This window comes from Choristoneura fumiferana, unplaced genomic scaffold, assembly GCF_025370935.1.
Source record: "Choristoneura fumiferana unplaced genomic scaffold, NRCan_CFum_1 Sck3bRy_39;HRSCAF=206_pilon, whole genome shotgun sequence".
Lineage (NCBI taxonomy): Eukaryota > Metazoa > Arthropoda > Insecta > Lepidoptera > Tortricidae > Choristoneura > Choristoneura fumiferana.
In genome coordinates, this window is record NW_027413025.1 from 10634 (window position 1) to 30824 (window position 20191).

At 36.0% G+C, this 20191-nt stretch overlaps 1 long non-coding RNA gene across 1 annotated transcript; it reads right to left on the bottom strand.

The window, feature by feature from the left end:
• Positions 1 to 14411: 14411 nt before the first annotated feature.
• Positions 14412 to 19941, bottom strand: LOC141445177 (uncharacterized). Its single transcript, XR_012453286.1, has 2 exons — positions 16874 to 19941; positions 14412 to 16296 (listed from the first exon to the last, which is right to left on the bottom strand). It is a non-coding gene; the product is annotated as an uncharacterized lncRNA (long non-coding RNA).
• Between the last annotated feature and the right edge of the window lie 250 nt (positions 19942 to 20191).

Genomic DNA, 20191 nt, shown 5'->3' on the forward strand with positions numbered 1-20191 from the left:
TAATTGTCCATGGATTATTTTGATAGCATTAAAAAAAAAACTTTCACTATCAAAAAGATAATCGTTAGCGGTTTTCAAGAATATTGAGAGTTTGCTTCAAAAATAATTCCACGATTTTTTTTATAACAAACATTAGCTATTCTCTAACCACTCACATGCCTTTGGCAACTCTAGTTGCCTGTCAGCGCTCTTATTTTGTTAACGAATAGAGTTCAAAATTAAAAGCATGTGAGTGGCAGCGTCTTTGTATAAAATCCAAACACAATCAATACGAAACGCTAAATATGTGAACGTTCTATTTTAAATAATTATTGGCAATTAACGACATAATTGCTTAATTAAACCGTAAACGTTTAATTGCTTAATTAATCCTCAATTTTGTCGTTAGTAAATAGTCTGCTTGAGTTCTCATTTTGAGTCGGTGAAAAATGAAAAAAAAAAAAGTTTTTATTCGTTCTTTTTCTTTCGTTTTTATCTATTAATCGTGTAGTAAATCTGAACTCAGATGTCATTAAGCCAAGTGTAAGTCGACAAGGAAGCATTGCATTTTTGCCTATTAGTCATTATTGTCATTTAGAAACTTCATAGGGTGACAGTACCAATCTTGGACATGTTACGACCAGTAGTACCCAGTAATAGGCAACAAGGATTCAATGCCCTATAATAATATAGCTCACCATTCATGAAATTTACTAGTTATAATCATCAGTCGTCTGAACACTAGTGTTTTTAAAAGTAAAAAAAAGTTGGGTCCGTTTTTAAGGTTCCGTAGTCAACTAGGAACCTGTGGCGTCACGGAACCACGTAAAGAAAAGTTTTATAGCAAATGGACTGTATGAGGAGAAACTGGTTAAGTTTAGAATGACCTATAAAACTGGGCTCAGAAAGATGGGCTTTCGGTTAATACTGCCTTTATCATTCCAGATTAATTACAAAAGACTCACCATGCCTTTCCTCTACGATAGCGAACCCGTGGAAAGTTTTCAGCAGTCCAGCCTTAGGTCAAATCTAAATGTCTTAAAAAAGTCACACGTACGCACGGATTACACAAAATAATATTCTTTAACACAGCACAACTAAAATGTTCTCTTGATGTAGTAGGTTTTAATTAATTAATAAAATATTGAAATAAAATGTGCCTTCTTCTGGCGAGTTCAAATTGACACTAGTTGCGCGCGCAGACCATAGCCAATACCTTCGTAGGCTGCGTTTCGTTTCAGTCAGACTTAGCGCAGCGCTTTTGCAAATTAAAATAAAAAAGGCGATATATCGAACAGAACCCTTATAGTTTCGCCATGTCTCCGTCTGTCTGTCTGTCTGTCCGCGGGTAAGCTCAGAGACCGTTAGTACTAGAAAGCTGTAATTTGGCATGAATATACATATCAGTCACGCCGACAAAGTGGTACAATAAAAAAAATTTATTTTTTTTTGGGTACGTAAAGTGGGGGTGATTTTTTTTTTCTCGACTTACCCTATAGGTGGGGTATCATTGGGGTCCTTTAAAACTAGTGGGGGGTTGCTGAAAAAATTCTATTAAGTGATCTGTTTGCGAAATATTCAACTTTAAAGTGCAAATTTTCATTAAAATCGAGCGTCCCCCCCCTCTAAAATCTAAACTGTTGGGTGGAAAAATTTGAAAAAATTCAGAATGGTAGTAAATATATCAAATTTACAAGGAAAATTATAGCGGCTAAGATTGCTTGAGAACTATTTGTAGTTTAAGAGTAAATAGCAACCTAAGGTTATACCTAAACTTGGAAGATTCCGGACACAATACGAAATGCTTAGAAAAATATGATTTGTTTTTTTTTAAATGGTTATGGAACCCTATCCTGGGCGTGTCCGACACGCTCTTGGCCGTTTTTTTTTTGTTTGAGTTAAAAAACCTATTATTTATTCTTCTTGACCATGACTGGTACCATTATCTACCTTAGTTGTCAATGTGTCAGAATTTGCTTTACACAACAAATGACACCGTCACAACAAAAACATTAAAAAACATACTACCATCGGAACTTTACAATTCAAACTCACCTAACATCCATTAGCCCCCTCGTAACGTAAATACGTAATTCCAATAATAGCAGGGCTGACCCAGTGCTGTCAAACGTATGAAAAGCCGAAAATATTGATCTAGGGTCGATGACCGATGATTGCTTCTGTGGATTGCACAGAGGTGTCGAATTCACTGCGGTGCGGCTCAAATTATAACATGTCAGTACTCGTATTTTAATAGAAGAATGAAACACGTCAATTTCTTGTTTCCGCTCGGCTTTTAAAGTGAGCTATTCTATTTAGTTCAGTCCATCAACTGAACCAGTTCAATGAAGTAAGACAATTACTTTGCTCACCCGCGACCTTATGATAGTTACATTTATGGAAGAAATGCGTGTTCATGCAGTTCCTGTAAAAACACACACGCCCTTCAAAATATACCAAGAAATCACACAAAACCCATGGATTTATCACCACTACCACACTGCACTGATGAGTTTTGGACTCAACCAGAGCTCAGTTCTTTAGTTAATTTAATTCAGTGATCACTAAGTAAATTTAACATGCTCTGATTTTACAAATAATAATAAGTATTGAAAATTATTTAAAAATATAATTATTTACCTTGAATAGTTTTAAATTATTTCCTATTTACAAACACGGTAGACGTCATGTTCTGTACAATGCTTCCGCGTCAGTTGTTAGCTTCGTATAAATTGCTACCAAAAGGTATGAACATGAGAAAATTTACCGCTACAAGTATTAGAGTATCTTCTTTAATAAGCGTCCAATTGGACGACACATCACTGAAGATTTGGACAAATTACAATTTATAAATGGAAAAACTTTGGCCATGTGTTTCTCTACTAATAGTTTTGACGCTTCCGTACATAATGCCAAGAAGAAAACAAAAATTACCTACTACTAATAAAGAACGACAGTTAGAAAGTGAAGATTATTACATCATTGGTAATGATCCTGGCTTGGTGCAAATGGTGCAGTTATTCACGACAAACAAAATAACATGGAAACGAATGTTTTGATACGTGATAAAACATTTCGTAACACTTGTACGAGTTTGCATAATTGTGCCAATTGGCGTAGAAGAAAAAAACAAGGAAGTCAACAAGCAAAAATTGAGAAGGAATTTCACGATGATACTAATGATGACTAATCGTCGTCCAGTAATAAAGTAGGAGCAGGTGGTAATATAAATATATTCACACGGTTAATGTAGGCGTGGTTTAAAAAACGTCAACAGGTCTACTCAACCAGGGTTATGACAAGAAAGAGGAAATTCGATTTGTACATTTGTCGTAGAAAAACTGTAGATAAAATAACAAACATGTTTGTACAATATTGTAAAACAAAAATAAAATTAATTTGTTACGGTGAGGGTCAACTGAGACGTGGTGTTAACTACGGACATCACCGTTTACCCAATAATGAACTGATCAAATAATTTCATCGTATTACAAAGAGGAGAGAAAATAAACAATATTGTAAAACAAAAATAAACTGTTGATGAGTACAATAATAAATAATAATAAATTATAAATATCACGGGACAATTCACACCAATTGACCTAGTCCCAAAGTAAGCTTAGCAAAGCTTGTGTTATGCAACGGATAAATATAATTATATAGATAGATACATACTTAAATACATATTAAACACCCAAGCAAAGCGAGAACAAACATTCGTATTTTTCATACAAATATCTGCCCCGACACGGGAATTGAACCCGGGACCTCAAGCTTCGTAGTCAGGTTCTCTAACCACTAGGCTATCTGTTCGTCAATACGACAAAGTTGTGCAGTATTTGTTGGTGCGAAATGAAAACTTCAAAACTAAACACAGGTTAAATCATTTATTTAACATACTTAATATATTTTTAAATGGTATTTTGTTTTTTTTTTATGTGTGTTACAGGTTTCAAGTTTGTCCAAACAGAAACATGGCGTACTTGGGCCAACTACAGACTTTGTTGTCGGGTGAACTTGCTATCAAATCAAATCAAATGAAATCATTTATTCAGTAAATAGGCCGCAATGGGCACTTTTACAAGTCATTTTCCGCCAAATGTTTATAGTTTCGCCATGTCTGTCTGTCTGTCCCATCCGCGGCTTTGCTCAGGGACTATCAATGCTAGAAAGCTGTTATTTTGCACGAATATATATGTAAACTATGCCGACAAAATTATACAATTAAAAATTCATAAAACAAATTTTTTAGGGTACCTCCCATAGACGTAAAGTGGGGGTGATTTTTTTTTCTCATCCAACCCTATAGTGTGGGGTATCGTTGGATAGGTCTTTTAAAACCATTAGGGGTTTGTTAAGACGATTTTTCGATTCAGTGATTTGTTTGCGAAATATTCAACTTTAAAATGCAAATTTTCATTAAAATCGAGCGTCCCCCCCCCCCCATCTAAAATCTAAACCGGTGGGTGGAAAAATTTGAAAAAATTCAGGATGGTAACTTTCAAGGAAAACTATAACGGCTAAGTTTGCTTGAGAATTATTAGTAGTTTATGAGTAAATAGCAGCCTAAGGTATAAAATATACCTAAACTTGGAAGATTCCGTATAAAATACGAAATCCTTAGAAAAATATTACTTAATTTTTTCGTAATGGCTACGGAACCCTATTTTGGGCGTGTCCGACACGCTCTTGGCCGGTTTTTTTATACTACCAGCGCTTTCGGAAAGACCATCATTGCCAAGAAGAATGCGCCGCAAGAAACTTGGCAGAAAGTCATTTTTCTTTTCTAAATAAAATAATTACAAATAAAATACTTAAAAGCTACAGTATAAAATTAAAGAAAAAAATAGAAAGAAAGAAAGGAGAAAGAAATAAAGGTTTATTTTGGCTCCATAAGTACTACCTAAAACTAAATACAAGAAAATACAATCACCCTTCTGAGTCTCGATGTTACAAGAGAGTGATAACGTCGAAATTTGTTTCCCTTCAGTACCAATTACGGGTCTCAAAGGGTAAGAATACAAAAAGAGAAAGTACAAGAAAACAAAAAATGGGGCATAAAATGCAGAAGGTAACTAACTACAACATCATCACATAAATTGGCGCATTATAGTTCCAGATGAATATTTCAAATCAAAATGGACTAGAGACCAACTATGATCGTTTTTGTTTCTTCCGTAAAAGTATTGGTAACCATTTATATTGAACGGGTAAGCGATGTCAAACGAGAAATTTACAGAGTTACTATCTACCACACCTCCAAAAAATTCCCTAATAAACCATTTGCCGTTAACTGGATTATGTGCGAAAAGATACGAGTTACCAACGAACTGAATAGGAAATAACACTGCGTACGAATCATCCAGGGGGTCCCAGAACTTGGGCTGGCCCATGGTCTGAAGATTGTTTGCTGATATTTCACGTATGAAGTGTAACTTGGAAACAGTATCATGTCCACCAAAGTATTGCTTATGACCTAGATTGAACGGAAACTGTATATTATACGTGTACACCCATGTACCGTGAGAAACTTCGCCACCCATACTGCCATCAGAGTTCAATTCCTGTAAAAACCAATTTTTATGATCCATATTCTGTCCATAAAAATATTGTTGGCTATTCATGGAAATTGGAAACGACGCCGCGTAGCTGTACTTAAAGTGACCGTTGTCAATTTCTTGCCCCAAAGTTCCGTCCTCTCGTAGCTCTTGTGTGAACCAATAATGGGTTTCCAAATTGTGACCGTAAAAATATTGTTTACCGTTGATTTGGAATGGAAATTGGACGGCATGATAATTATCCCAAACACCTTGATCCGTCAACGCTCCTACTCTTCCATCCAGTCCCACTTTCTTAATGAACCAACGCAACGTTACACTATTTTGTCCGTATACGTAATTTTTGTTATTAATCGAGTACACAAATAATACATCGACCCCAGCTTCTATATCAACATTATTAATAATATTAGGATTTAATTTCGGAGTAGAATGTCTTATATATTCTTGGCACACTTGATGAGCTGCATTCAAATAGTCCACGTGAGCTTCTAAATCATTGTCTGCAATGGCCGAAACGAACGCGGCAGCGGCTGCGGATTTATCACCAAGGCTTCTTCTCCTTAATTCGTCATGAATACGTCTTGTTGTTGTCGTTATTTCTTCGATATCTTCTGTGCCAAGGGGCTCGGAGGTGATACTAAATCTTGTTTTGTTTTTTTTAACATCGGCCGGTTCCCAATCACTTTTGTGAAATTCGTACGGTGTATTACGTTGCACAATGACATTCAAATCTTCAATTACCGCATTGAAATTTCGTATTGTTCGTGCGCTCGTATAATTAATAAACGTTTCCATGTTATCGTTAATGCGCCGCAGGATAGCAAATGAATAATTACCAACAATTCTTGCTGCGTTTACTTCAAATCCTTCACCGGGGTCATCTGCACGTCTATCGGGTGGTGGGCCGTAAAAAATATTGCCCGGCATCCAAGCAAAGGCAGCAGCCATTCTGTAATCTACATTGAAATCCCTGAATCCGAGATCTTGAGGAATGGTTCTGTTCAATGAGACTGGTGCAAGTTCCGGTGGAAATTCACCAACTTCGGGGTTGGCGCCAAAGAATTCGTATATTGCTTGGACGCGATCGCCCAAGTAAGCGCCGAGTTCGGTGCCATTATCCTCTTCCAGGACTAAATTGAAGAACCTTGAAAGAGTGTTGTATGGTATTATGTGGTGGCGAGTCGCAGTCAACAGTTCATGATTGTCACCAAACGAACGAATACGAATTAATCGTGGCGGCACAGCGTTTGTATGCGCAGGTCTCGTCAGCATGGGAAGACACGTTTGATATTTGTCCACATCGACATAAATCTTTTTTTCGCCCTTTTTACAAAGCACTGATGTTGTCAATAGTAGTAATAGTAACAATTTTAAATACATATTGATCACTGAAGCGTCCATTTCGGCTCGCTGAAGAAGTGATAATGTAACTGCCTGTGCCTGGCGTTGTGGGAGTATAAATAGTCATTTTATGCGGGAGGATGCGGTCAGAGTTCTGGTAAATCATTTAATTCGTTAATGACCAAAGCAGATATCTATTCCATAGTCACTTTGGTTGTTTTCGATTGAACCGTTTCATCGTACAAAACAGGATAATTACTATTTATATTTCTACGGTAATTATGTGGGAATTGAATCGCTTCAGTGTCAAATTTAGCGATTCAGTATAAGTTAATCATTCTGTCAATACGGTATTTGACAACTCCTGATTTTGCCATATCTTAATATTATTATGAAAATATAGATATACAGATAGTGCTTAGTGAAGAGAAATTTAAATCTTGGAAATTGGATTTATAACTTAAAACGAACTTAAAACTCTGGAAGGCAATCAGTTCAGATACAAATTAAAAAATTGGCTAATACAAAAAGTGTTCTACAATTTAAAACAATTTTTTGAATGTGACGGTAGGAAGTGAATAACAGTATTGTAAAAAAAAAATAGTTGTATTTAGCTGATAAAATATGTATGGTAGGGATATAAATATTGTACGCCCACATTGGGTAACTGTTGGAACTATTATATTATACAATACATGAATAAGTTTTTTGTGTTGAAACTTGAAATAATTGTTCTTTGGACTTTTAAAGACTTTAAATGCCTAATAGCAAAATTTGCTAATTTTACGTCAATAATGTTAAAATTAATGTTAAAATGTAATAATTAAGACTTACAAAATTATTTAACTCAAATGCAGGATTTTAGTGAAGGATAGTATCAATTCGTATTATTTGTTTATACCTACATCTTATATATTTACAAATTATTGTATTAAAATTAATAATAATTTTTTAAAGTACCTGGTTATATGAATAAAAAAATGGGATTTTAAAGTTTCTATTCTATTGTATAAATGTGTATTTTTGAAAAAAATAATTTATAGACAAGGAAATATTATATCTTTTACTTCAATTTGTTCAATACTAAATTGATACCTGTCTTATGGAGATATTTGTATTTAAATTTTGTTTATTTAGTTTCATTAATATTTAAGAATTTACTTATTATGTTTATTTAGTAATATTTTGCTTTTTTGGAATTTGTAAGTGTTGACATTTATAATATAAATTTTAAATACTTTTTTTCAAGATATTATAACTAGGTTTAAATTTTTGAACTATGTTTATAAAACATCAAATTTTTAAAATTTCATACACAACAATATAAATATGTAATCTAAAATAGTTTATTTTATATTCATTTATTAAACTACCAAAAATGACACGTGAAATTATGTGATTAATTAATTTTTTAGTTTAACAACTGTTGCAAGGAAAGACAGACACAAGTTATACAACTCATAAAATAATAACCATAATCTGTTTCCTACTGAAAATTTTTGGAATAAATAAAAATATTTAATGGGTACATAACGAAAAATTTGAAATTTAATTAAACTTAATCTTATTAATACCTTTAAACCAATTTATATATTAGACAGTGAGAGTTAAACGTGGACTGGAGTTTCGATTTAGTTTAATTCCTTTGTTCCAGACTTTTGCTGATGATCGGATATTGGAGATTAAGCAACTTGATAAATTAATGTAATTTTCGGAATAAATCCTATGGTCTTATTAAAATCATTAACAAAGCCTAAAAAGCCGCCCTTCGATTAAACAACGTTCAATGAAAATGTGACAAATTTATTTTTATACAAGTTAAATACTATTTACCAAACCCAATGTTAAATAGTTTATTAACTTGTAAAAAAAAAATAACATATTAAAAATAAAAACAACCTTTCAAGATTCGTATTAATTTTCATTAAATAGTAAAAATCCAAGTTTTTTTACTAGTAAAATAAAAAATTGACAAGTTACTATAATTATCATTAAAAACAAAATTTACGTTAAGGGGTTTGCTCCTGGTTAGCTCATGAGCAATGTCCCGTTAGATGGCGCTGTTATCAATAGTTCCTTTTTTCAGGTTTTTTTCGTAAATTATGAAGAATTATTTCACCAAAAACTAGTGGCGGGAGTATCTAAGCGTAACCGATTTTTTGACCCCACACTCGAAATGAAATATTCCGCCAAAGCCGCAAACGAGGTGCTTTACTTTGAACGTCAATTGCGGCCGTATACGGACACTAGGAGCTCACGCACACACTCAAATAGACAGCGCCAGCTAGCGAAAGTCTATTGCGACACTTAGCTACCCGATCGGGGTACTCCTTCGAGTAATATTCACATTTTTTTATCGAGTCACGAAATTTTGTACCAACTGTACTTTACTCGAAAATTTTACTACGACCTATAAAATCTATAAGTATTTTATTGATAATTAGAAGCAGGGTCTTGGATAACTGTTCGCATATTATAATACGAGCCAAACGCCTTTCAAGTGTTCATAATATGTGTACGATAAATTGAGAAATTACCGAGATTCTGATCACGGTTTCTTGTCTTGGTTGATGGTCTTGCTATTATTCAGGTTATATTTATAGTTACTTTTCGTAGTTACTACTCTTGCTAAAGTGGTCATGGTCGTCGGTTGAAAATCGGTAGCAAATCTACAGGACGAGTTTCTTGGGAAAATAGTGCGGTGGTTTGTCCTTACCTTCCACGCCGCAGAGCTGGAGTTTGGAATTCGTAGTTGGCAATAGAGAGCGCTGCCACCAGGGCTCTTAGTCATCTTGTACGACACGCACAGGAATGCACAGGCAATCAAGTTTATCAAGGGCATCCGTAAAGCCAAAGTCCCTTAAGACACTGTTACACATGCTCTTTAGTAGCAAGAAAGCATGCTACTATTGAACAAATGCTAGCTAGTAGCATGTGTGAACAGGACATGCTACTATCGAGCATGCTTATTAGTGGCAAGCTCGAGACGGGGTGGAAGGGGGAAAGGTAATAAGCAAGTGTGAACGCGTTTGCTTCAGTCCAGTAACGAGCATGTGTAACAGTGCCTTTAGACATACCTAATATTTTATGAACAGTGCTTCGTGTAAGCTCTTTCTATCAAAAGAGGTAATAAAATCCATACAGAGTTTACTATCCTAATTATCATCATCATCATCACTCAATTTCTGTGGTAAGACTTTTGGTAGAGAATTAGTAATCATAAACTGCTAATATAAATTATTAATAAGTTGCTAACCATGAAAAGAGTTGACGAAGAGTTTATCTAGGCTTCTGCATCTGGATTTCTCAGTTCGTATATATAATTACTAGCTTAATCCTACGGCTTCGCTCCCGTTGAAGAAAAAAATCTACTCTGTAGTGTAGGTATTCGAATTAAAAAAAAAACTTCTTGCACCTCTGCGATCCTCAAGGAATACGTTTGCCAAATCTCATGCATTTTTAGGCCATGTTTTGCCTTTATAGGTATAAATAAATACTTACGAAATACTTACATAACAGCAAAAGTTCACCCACTCGCCGATAACTTGCGCCGATCAAATTGCGGTAAAAATTATCCCGTGCTAATTTTGTACCTACTTATCTCTATAAATTGATTTTGTTAGGATATCATAACCGATGATTTGGCACAATCAGCAGAAGACTACGAGCAGTTCCAAAATCATCTACACTCCCTTTGTTACCTTCGAGTCGAAAACAGTTGTCGATTCGTATCATATAACTACCTATTGTAAGTATTATCTGCTAGGATTTTTTTCCGATCCAGCAGGCTTGTAGTCGTGTGTACTGGATTATTGGCAGTGTTTCCTTTGGATGTTCGTGCGATGGAACTTGCGTTTTTTTTGCATTAGTTCCTTTACAAGACTTGAAGGAAAAACTGCGTTTATTTTTTTGCCTTTGTTCCTTTCGCAGTAGCATCTTCAGTTCTTGCAAAGGTACAAAGGCGGAAAAATAACGCAGTTCTTTCTTCAAGGTCTTGTGAAGGAACTAGAACTACCGCAAATAATCCGTCGTACTTGCAGACTACGGGCACGTTCAGTTTAGCTGACACGTCATCATCGGAGACAGATGTTGCATCAAACCCAATTCGAAGCAGTCAAGCTCATAGGTAGCTGAACAGTTTGGTACTTTGTCACAGCAAGCTACAGTGCTAAAATGAGCATTTCTAAAAAAGTTTGTACATTTGATTTGCGACTCCGATTTGGGTAAAAATTTGCAGGTAGATAGTCTCCCGAAATGTCCCAATTAATTTGTATGGAAAGTTCCTTTTTTGTTACCGCAAATCCATAGTTTTGGTAACAAAAAAGGAAATTTCCATACAAACCAATTGGGACATTTTGAGAGACTATGTTATTACGACTCAATATCGTTCACTCTACAAACCTGCAAATTTTTATCACAAATAGGAGTCGCAAATCAAATGTACAAACTTTATTTAAAAATGCTCAAATAGTTTTTTTCACACCTCTCCTTCAGAAAAGTAACTTTTCCTCCCTACCGAGAGGGAGCAAAGTACAATTTTTCTGTTCAAGGCTTTTCTAAGTGATTTATTGCAAATTCAATTTTTTTAAGTTGATAATTGGAAAGCCACGTCATTTTCTATACCATTTTGCTCCCTTGTGACACAAATAACTATTGTGTCACAAGGGAGCAAAATGGTGTATTTACGGCGAGGGCGTACATTGAATCCAGAATGTAGCGAAGGATTCTAAAGTAGAATCCTGAGCGTAATGAGGGATTCAAGTGTTAACGCACAAGATGAAAATAATTTTGCTCCCGAGTCGCTCATACAACTTTTCACACCGAGCATTAAGAAACTTGAAAAAAGTAAATTCTAAATATTATTAAAGAACAACCAGCATAGAAAATGGCGTGGCTTTACAATTATCAACTTCAAAAAATTGCATTTGCAATAAAATACTTAGAAAAGCCTTGAACAGAAAAGTTCCACTTTGCTCCCTCTCGTCAGGGAGGAAAAGTTACTTTTCTGAAGGAGAGGTGTGAAAATAACTATACATGTCCTCAAATACTAAGAGTAAAAAGGGAATGTATTTACTTTGCTACTTTTTGAGCGCTCTTTGCCTGTAGGATCTACGGCTAACTAGTCTGGTTGACCGGGCAGTGGGTATAATTAATTTGTAATTTTCCCGCTGGTACAGTAAATCCACACAGACACCCCACACTTCAGTCTACTCGTGACCACGGCCACTGTAATGTTGCCGAAACATCGAGGTAAATATTACTCGTGTGTGTTAGCGTGATAAGTCCTGTGCGTGGTATTTTGATTAATTCCAGTTTCTTTTAATTATTATGTTGCTTTATTCCTCTCATCTGTCCAAGCACGCGAGCAGGCTGCAATTACCAGGCCCATTACTGCCGTTCCGCCTGTGACAGTTGCAGTTCTACCATACAATCTTTTCTTTGGGGTAAGTAAAATGCAGTATATCGCATTAGACAGCGTTTGAGAATAATTATCAGAATCAGGGCGTCAGGTCTGCTAGTGAACAACGTCGGCATTAGATTCAGCTAATACTTTGAGAACAAAAAAAAGATATAAACTGTGATACAAGTTAAATATGCCCGCTGTCCAGTCAATCAACAAGCCAACCGTACCAAGCAAATATTTTTTTTTGAGCTTGACTGTTAGTCAGTTTCTAGAACCTACAGTATTTAATTTTGCCCTAGGTTTCTCTGCTGTCAACCGTGCGGCACAGTTAGATCTATGTGATACGTTCCTACATAATATAATAACATGCAGTACACGCCCTCCTCCACCTCCCTCCTCCTACATGAAATAATATATATATCACACAATACCTAATAATAGTTGTTGTTGTTGTTGTTTCTTTAAAAAAATATGGCTCTGTCCATCGGAGGACAATTTTGCCAGTGTCTAGTAGTTTTTGCCGTTGTACGGTAAAAAAATTCTAGAAAACGAAATATGAGAGGTAATGGTGGATGAACGATGACAGCGCGAATAACCCTAATAATAGTTATATTTATATAGTAGGTATTTGTGACAGCTAGTCTAGCTTGTGTGACATATACTATACATACATAATAACATATTGTTTTACATGGAAGAGAAAGAGAGCGGGCGTGTATGTAAATTTATTGTATAGATATTTCACATGGACGTAGTTGTGGGGCACGGTTCGTAGCGAAGAAGTAAAGTAAAAAATATTGTTATCAATTTATATGAGGTTCCGCAAATTAACAAGTTCTCTGTCCCGAAGCAATGTGCAGCGTTCTTTTGACACGTCGCCATAGTAATGATAAGGTAATATAATATTCCCGTAGCAATTTTCATTGTTAATCTAAATGTGGTCCAAGAATAAAAATAATTATTATAATGTATGTAATAAAGTTTATTATTTATTGAAAGAACAACTCCATTATTTACATCACTGGTCATACAGCACATGTGCCTCATGGACATACCAGTAAAGCCACGCATCAAGGGTCAAGGAACCTGGTAACACCGAAACCACTCAATTATTCAAGTATTTATTTCGTTAATCTCTATCCACTCAAGACAAGATAGATACAATCGAACCAATCAAAAATATCACATACTATTACAAGTCTTTCTAGGTCAGAATAAAAGTATGTAAAACACATTTTTGAAGCATTATATTATACTACACCTCGTTGTTCCGGGGGTCAATAGTTTGAGCGGCCCATTTAGTGAACGGCATGTCATCGTCTACTAAAAGTACAATTTATATGATATTGGAAAAATTGGAATGGTAGGTATCCGTTATCTCACTCCATATCTCGGTAATGCTGTATGCGGCATCCTATAACGCCATAGCCCACTCCATGTGAATTACTGTTCGGATCTGACAACTGTAGAGGCCTGTCCGCTAGCACATCCTAATAGTGTATTAGGGGATAGACCTCCAAAATTCTGCTCATCTCATCTATATTAGATATGTTGGCTGTGGTCCCATGCCTTTCAAATGACCGGGTCCAGATGGGTTCGTGATCGAAAATCTGAACCAGCTATTACAATAATAAGTAAAGACCTTTATTTCGGACAATATGGCCCAGATTTCATTCAAAACATTTCAGTCAAGCATATTGAGTGATTTTGAAAATTGACAAATTTGAAATTTGGGACACTAGATTGGATGAAAATAAATGTACAGCCAATAAGACAGTTTTGACCAACCTAACTTCTATACTTACTTAGTGCCTATAATGTAATGCAAACTCAAAATCAAACATTATTATGATGCCACTATAATGAAAGCAGTGACGCGAAAGATACAATTTGTAAGCGGAGATCTTATAAAACTAGCTAATAGCCGCGTGCACCTACCATGCAATAGTCCTAAATACAAAAGTCAAGGTACCAGAAGCTTAAAAATATATAATTTGTAATAATAGTTACACATAATTAAAAAAAAGTAAGCTCACAATAAAAAAATATCAATATATGAGCTTATACAATTCTTCTGATTTTGGTTCTTGATTCTGGGTATCTGTATGCGAGATTGTCATTTTACACGAGTTTCCTTTTCTTCTGAAGGGCAACCTGACAGTTCAGTAGCAATGACACTCGAAAAAGAACGCCATACTACCTACTACAGTTATCGCGGCCGGCTCAGTCAAGAATGTCTCTAAAGCTAGACATGAGCAAAGTCTAAACATGAGTGATATTATTATCGATATGGATAGTCAATATTTAGTCATCCTGTGACATAGAGCATAACACCAACTCGTTTGTTAAAAAAATTGAACATATAATAATTCTACTATTTTTCTACTACAATGTTTATGTTTCACGCAGAAGAAGATTAAAACTATCGCGAAAAGACTTGTGCTAGCACGTTACTAGTGATATATATTTTGCCCGCGGAGTTAAATATAAGCTGTAACAAAAAGGCCTTAGCAGGATAAAAAAAGGTCAAGTTCGAGTTGGACTCGTACATACGAAGGGTTCCGTACGTACAATGTTTTTAAAACAGTTCACTAATAAGTTTTAGCAACGCCTAGTAACCAAAAAACGCTGGGAAAAAACACGTTTCTTGTATGACAACTCCATTTATTTTTTAATTTTACTTACTTTATTATTAGTATTTGTTGTTATGGAGGCCACAGTAATACCTACATAATCTGTCAACATTTCAAGTGTCTAGTACACACAAACATGTATGCCTAAATGGGGTAGGCAAAGCACACGAAACGTTACAGCTTCGGAGCCACTTTTAGCAATTTTAGGTTTTAAGTTTGACGAAAACGGTACAATAGTGACAGGTTGCTAGCCTGTGGCCTACGGTCCTCAGTCGCCTCTTACGACATCCACGGAAGAAATGGAGAGGTCTAATTCTAACCCATCACACGGGTAGCTATTACAGCTCAAGAGATAAAGCCCTGTGACAGACGGATGGACAGACAGACAGACAGACAGACAGACAGCAGAGTCTCAGCAATAGGGTCCCGTTGGCCTAACTATAAAAACTAAATAATAGTTACGAACCAGTAGAAGACAGACAGACAAACACACAGACAGACAGCAGAATCTCAGCAATAGGGTCCCGTTGGCACCCTTTGGGTACGGAACCCTAAAAAGGAGAAGCAACTCCCGTCAGGAATAAAGAAATATTCCGATATAAAGGGAAAAGAAAAGATTTATTCGTGACAACAGGGAAAAAAATATACAAAAATGATTTAGAAATGTGCATGTCACAAAGTGGTCACAAATCAGTCAATTTTGTTTTATTTCAGATATTTTAAAAAATGACAACTTGGGCAAAGTTATCTCAAAGGTCAAAGTTGTACGGTTTTATAGTACTTTATATATATGTACCCCTATTATCTCATCATCTGATATTACTGTAGTTTCATTCGACAAATAAAAACTTAAGATTGGTTTTTTGGAATCTTTTTGTATTTTTTATTTCAATTCCAAATTTTTACTTTTACGGTCATCCCGTAAAACCTAAATTGAAAATACAAACTGAAATAAAGATGCACAGAAAAAACAGAAAAATAAGACCATCACTGGGAATCGAACCCAGGTCCTCGGTAATCCGTACCGCTTGCTATACCGCTACACCACTGATGGTCAAAAAATAAAAACTACATACCTGTTGGTATTCTTGTTTTTAGAAGCTCCACTAAAATTTCCACCCACGGAACGCTAAAAGAAAGATGCCTACGAAGACTTTATTTCGTTGTGTACATCATATTTATTTAGAACAAACTTTATAACACAGCGTTAATAAATAAATCAAACATAGTTAATCAGTCAGATATTCCTTAATTTCTTGCATATCAACATTCAACGTTTCTTCTTTTCTTCACCTTGAATATTGCATGACAGCACCTAGGCTACTTCAGCAATATAATGATTCCAGGCAAAATTATATGCAGTTAGTTAGCATTGAATCTGAAAGGAATTGTGTATTAATAAATACAGAAATAGTATTAGCAGACAGACTATAAGATACCTAGGTGTACGAATAAAGTGACCGATGCTTTTTAGTTACAGCATATGGACGTAAATCAGACTATCAGTAGGTAAATCCCCTAATGTACCTACATACTGTTGCACGCAACTCTGTCAGCGTAGAATTCGTTTATAAGCTATTCCGCGGGAATATTGCGATTAAAAAAAAACTACCCTATGTTTTTCTACGGGACTCAAACTATCTGTATCCCAAATTTCATCCTAATCGGTTCAACGAATTAGACGTGAAAAGGTAATAAAGAATTAAACAAACAGACTAACAAACTTTCGCATTTATAATATGAGTGGGATTATTGTCTTATTTTAAGTCATCATCATCATCATCATCATCATCGGCCTATCTTAGCCCACTACTGGACATAGGCGTCTCCAATTGCACGCCACTGAGCACGACCCTCGGCCACTCTCATCCAGTTACTGTCAGCTACCCAGTGAAGATCATCGCTCCACCTAGTCTGAGGGCGTCCCTCGCCACGCTAGGCTTTTACTCGTTTACCTTAGCAGTTATCGGTTCTTCGGCTGATATGGCCGGCCCACTGCCACTTCAGTTTGCTTCAGTTTTAAGTAATCCTATAGAAATAGACGGACGGACAGCGTAATATCAAATTATCTGAACTATGTCTTTGTGACAAAGTTTCTCCATGTCTTTCATTGAATAAAGTTAGAATTCGGCAGCGATGACATACGACCATCATCATCATCATCATCGTCATTAAGATCGGTTTGTGAACAATACTTATCTTTTTCAAAATATCCTGATATTGAATTTAGATTTTTGCTATTCCTTTCTGCCTGCATGTAAAATTTACAGAGATTAGTGATATGGAGATAGAGTTGTAAAATTAAATATTTAACATTGAATACCCTGGGTATTAAAAATAAACTGGCCAAGTGCGAGTCGGATTCGCGCACGAAGTGTTCCGTACCATTATCTATACAACATTAGACATTAGCAAAAAAAAAACTTAAATATTTGTTTTATTCTGGTTTGAGTATTTGTTGTTATAGCGGCCACAGTAATACATAATCTGTAAAAATTTAAAGTGTCTAACTATTACGACTCAAGAGATAGAGCCCTGTGACAGACGGACGGACAGACAGACAGACAGACAGCGGAGTCTCAGAAATAGGGTTCCGTTGGCACTTTTTAGGTACGGAACCCTAAAAACTAAATAATAGTTACGAACCAGTAGAATTTTATGTAGGTACCTACATAATAAATCCCATTTTTTCCTTATCTTAAATTTCAGCTTTTTAGGATAAAAGGTTTGGTGTGTGCGTTGGTAAACAATAATTAAAAAAATAGGACAATGATGTAATGTTCACTTCGAAACACAGACAGACAGACAGACGGACAGACAGATGGACAGATCAACAGACGGACGGACGGATGAGCCGACGGAAAGGTACACAGACAGACTCACATACGCATAAAATTAACAACCTGTGTCACTCCTAACAGAGACAAATCTAACGATGCCTCTTCTGATCTCTTTATCTCCTAACATGAGCTATTTCTCAAGACTCTGCTTCTAATTATCAATAAAATACTTATAAATTTTAAAGGTCATAGTAAAATTTTCGACTAAAGTACAGTTGGTACAACTTTATTCACCATCATCATCATCATCATCTCAGCCGTAGGACGTCCACTGTTGGACATAGGCCTCACCCACAGACCTCCAGTTGCTTCAACTGGCAGCAGCCTGCATCCACCGCGAACCTGCGGCTTTAACCAGGTCATCCGTCCATCTTGTTGGTGGACGTCCTACGCTGCGCTTGCCGATCCGCGGCCTCCACTCGAGAACTTTTCGGCCCCAACGGCCATCCGCTCTCCGTGCTATATAGCCCGCCCATTGCCACTTCAACGAGCTGATTCGCTTGGCTATGTCGGTGACCCTTGTTCTTCTACGTATCTCCTCATTTCTGATTCGGTCCCGTAGAGAAACCCCAAGCATAGCTCTCTCCATAGCTCGCTGAGCAACTCTGAGCCTATTTATAAGGCCTAAAGTAAAGCACCACGTCTCGGATCCATATGTCATCACTGGACAATAATGATGTAGTGTTCACTTCGAAACACAGACAGACAGAAAGACGGACAGACAGATGGACGGATCGACAGACGGACGGACGGATGGGCCGACCGAAAGATACACAGACAGACTAACATACGCATAAAATTAACAACCTGTGTCACTCCTAACAAAGACTTATTTTCTTGTCTCTGCTCTTGTCTTGTTGTTTGCTAAGATGCATCAAGGCCTTGTTGCATAGCGTGCGAAAGAAATGACCATACATACGCTCCAAAACCATAACCCCTGCCGTTTCTCACACTTATAAATAAAATAAAAAATCTTGAATCACTTCATAATAGAGTACATACAGTACATACTCGTACATATGCAGACAGACGGTGGGAAGCGACTTACTTCTATGGAGTGAAAATGTTCACGACGCAACTAAGAGTTAGGGAAATTTGGCATGTTTTCGTAGTAGGTTGCTGCAGACCACAAGTTTGGTACACACGATAAGCCATACTTTGGCCACCCAGTAGGAATTAAATTCTTACAGCCCTGCCTCTGGTGTTCTTGTAACAAATATTAATGTTTCTGACAAAAATGATAAAATAAACATACCCGTGTATCCAATTACATAGGTATTCTTTTCATCATCGAATCGTACATACATAAATAGTTTAAGAGTTGCACTCTTGCTCATTTCCTCTCGTCCGCCAACTTTTTGACTTCTTGATTTGTGTTCAAACCATAATTATTCAAACATAATTGCTTTTGAATATCAATCTCATTGACTTGACGTTGTGACAAAAATGTATTATAATGACGTTTAAATTTTACTTATCTAGCCAGTTATAATAATAAAAAAGGTACGAAAACTACTTCGATTGTGAAAACCTTTTTATTCACCGAGCCTAGATTTAGCGGCCGTAAAAATGCCGTGATATGTAGGAATTTATTTGAGCCTCACTGTAAAACTTGATATTCATACATACACATGCAATGTATGTTGAATGTAGACCTTATTTTTTAACTAATTAGTTTAGTGATTACACCTAGCATCTTTTATTGTGAGAATAAATATGCTTTATTTAAATTAGTGGCGCTACTGTCTACGTAAGAGTAAATAACTAATATCTGTTCAGAATTTGTAAGTTGAATTTAAACCACTTGTCCTAGATCGAAGCACCGCATTATAATGTATGTAAAGTATGCAATGTTATAATTTTTGCCGAGGACTGGGTCTGTTACTTAAAAAAAATATTATTTTAAATGTCAATTTTTAAAGTAACTTACCTATTTTTCGTCTTACTTACAGTTTGCGTCCTTGCATTAATCAGAAATAATAGTTTAGGCGTTTCAACTTCCGAAAATAACAGATTTAAAAACAAAAAAAGTAGATACTAGACTCAGAAACTTGAACTTGATCTCTCAGTGATCTCATGCTTTCTGCATTTAGTTGTCGTATTATCTGAGCCAAAGGTGATGGTCACGTGACCACACGAAATAGTCGATACCTATTTACAATAGTTTGATTTTGTGACATTGACTCACGCACCCATATAAGATGTCACTACATGCTCGCTGCGAACACTGTCAGTTGTACTCATACAATGGTAAAATGCATCAAAATTTACTGCATCACGCTGCACTTTTGATGCAATAAAGTTACTTTTTTTTGGATTTTGCTTGAAGAGCATATCCATAATTTACTATTCTCAAAAAATCCTCTAAGAAAACATGTCCGTGGAAGCTATGCGGGGTGTCCGTAGGTTTGTATGGAAGAGCAACCCCCTTAA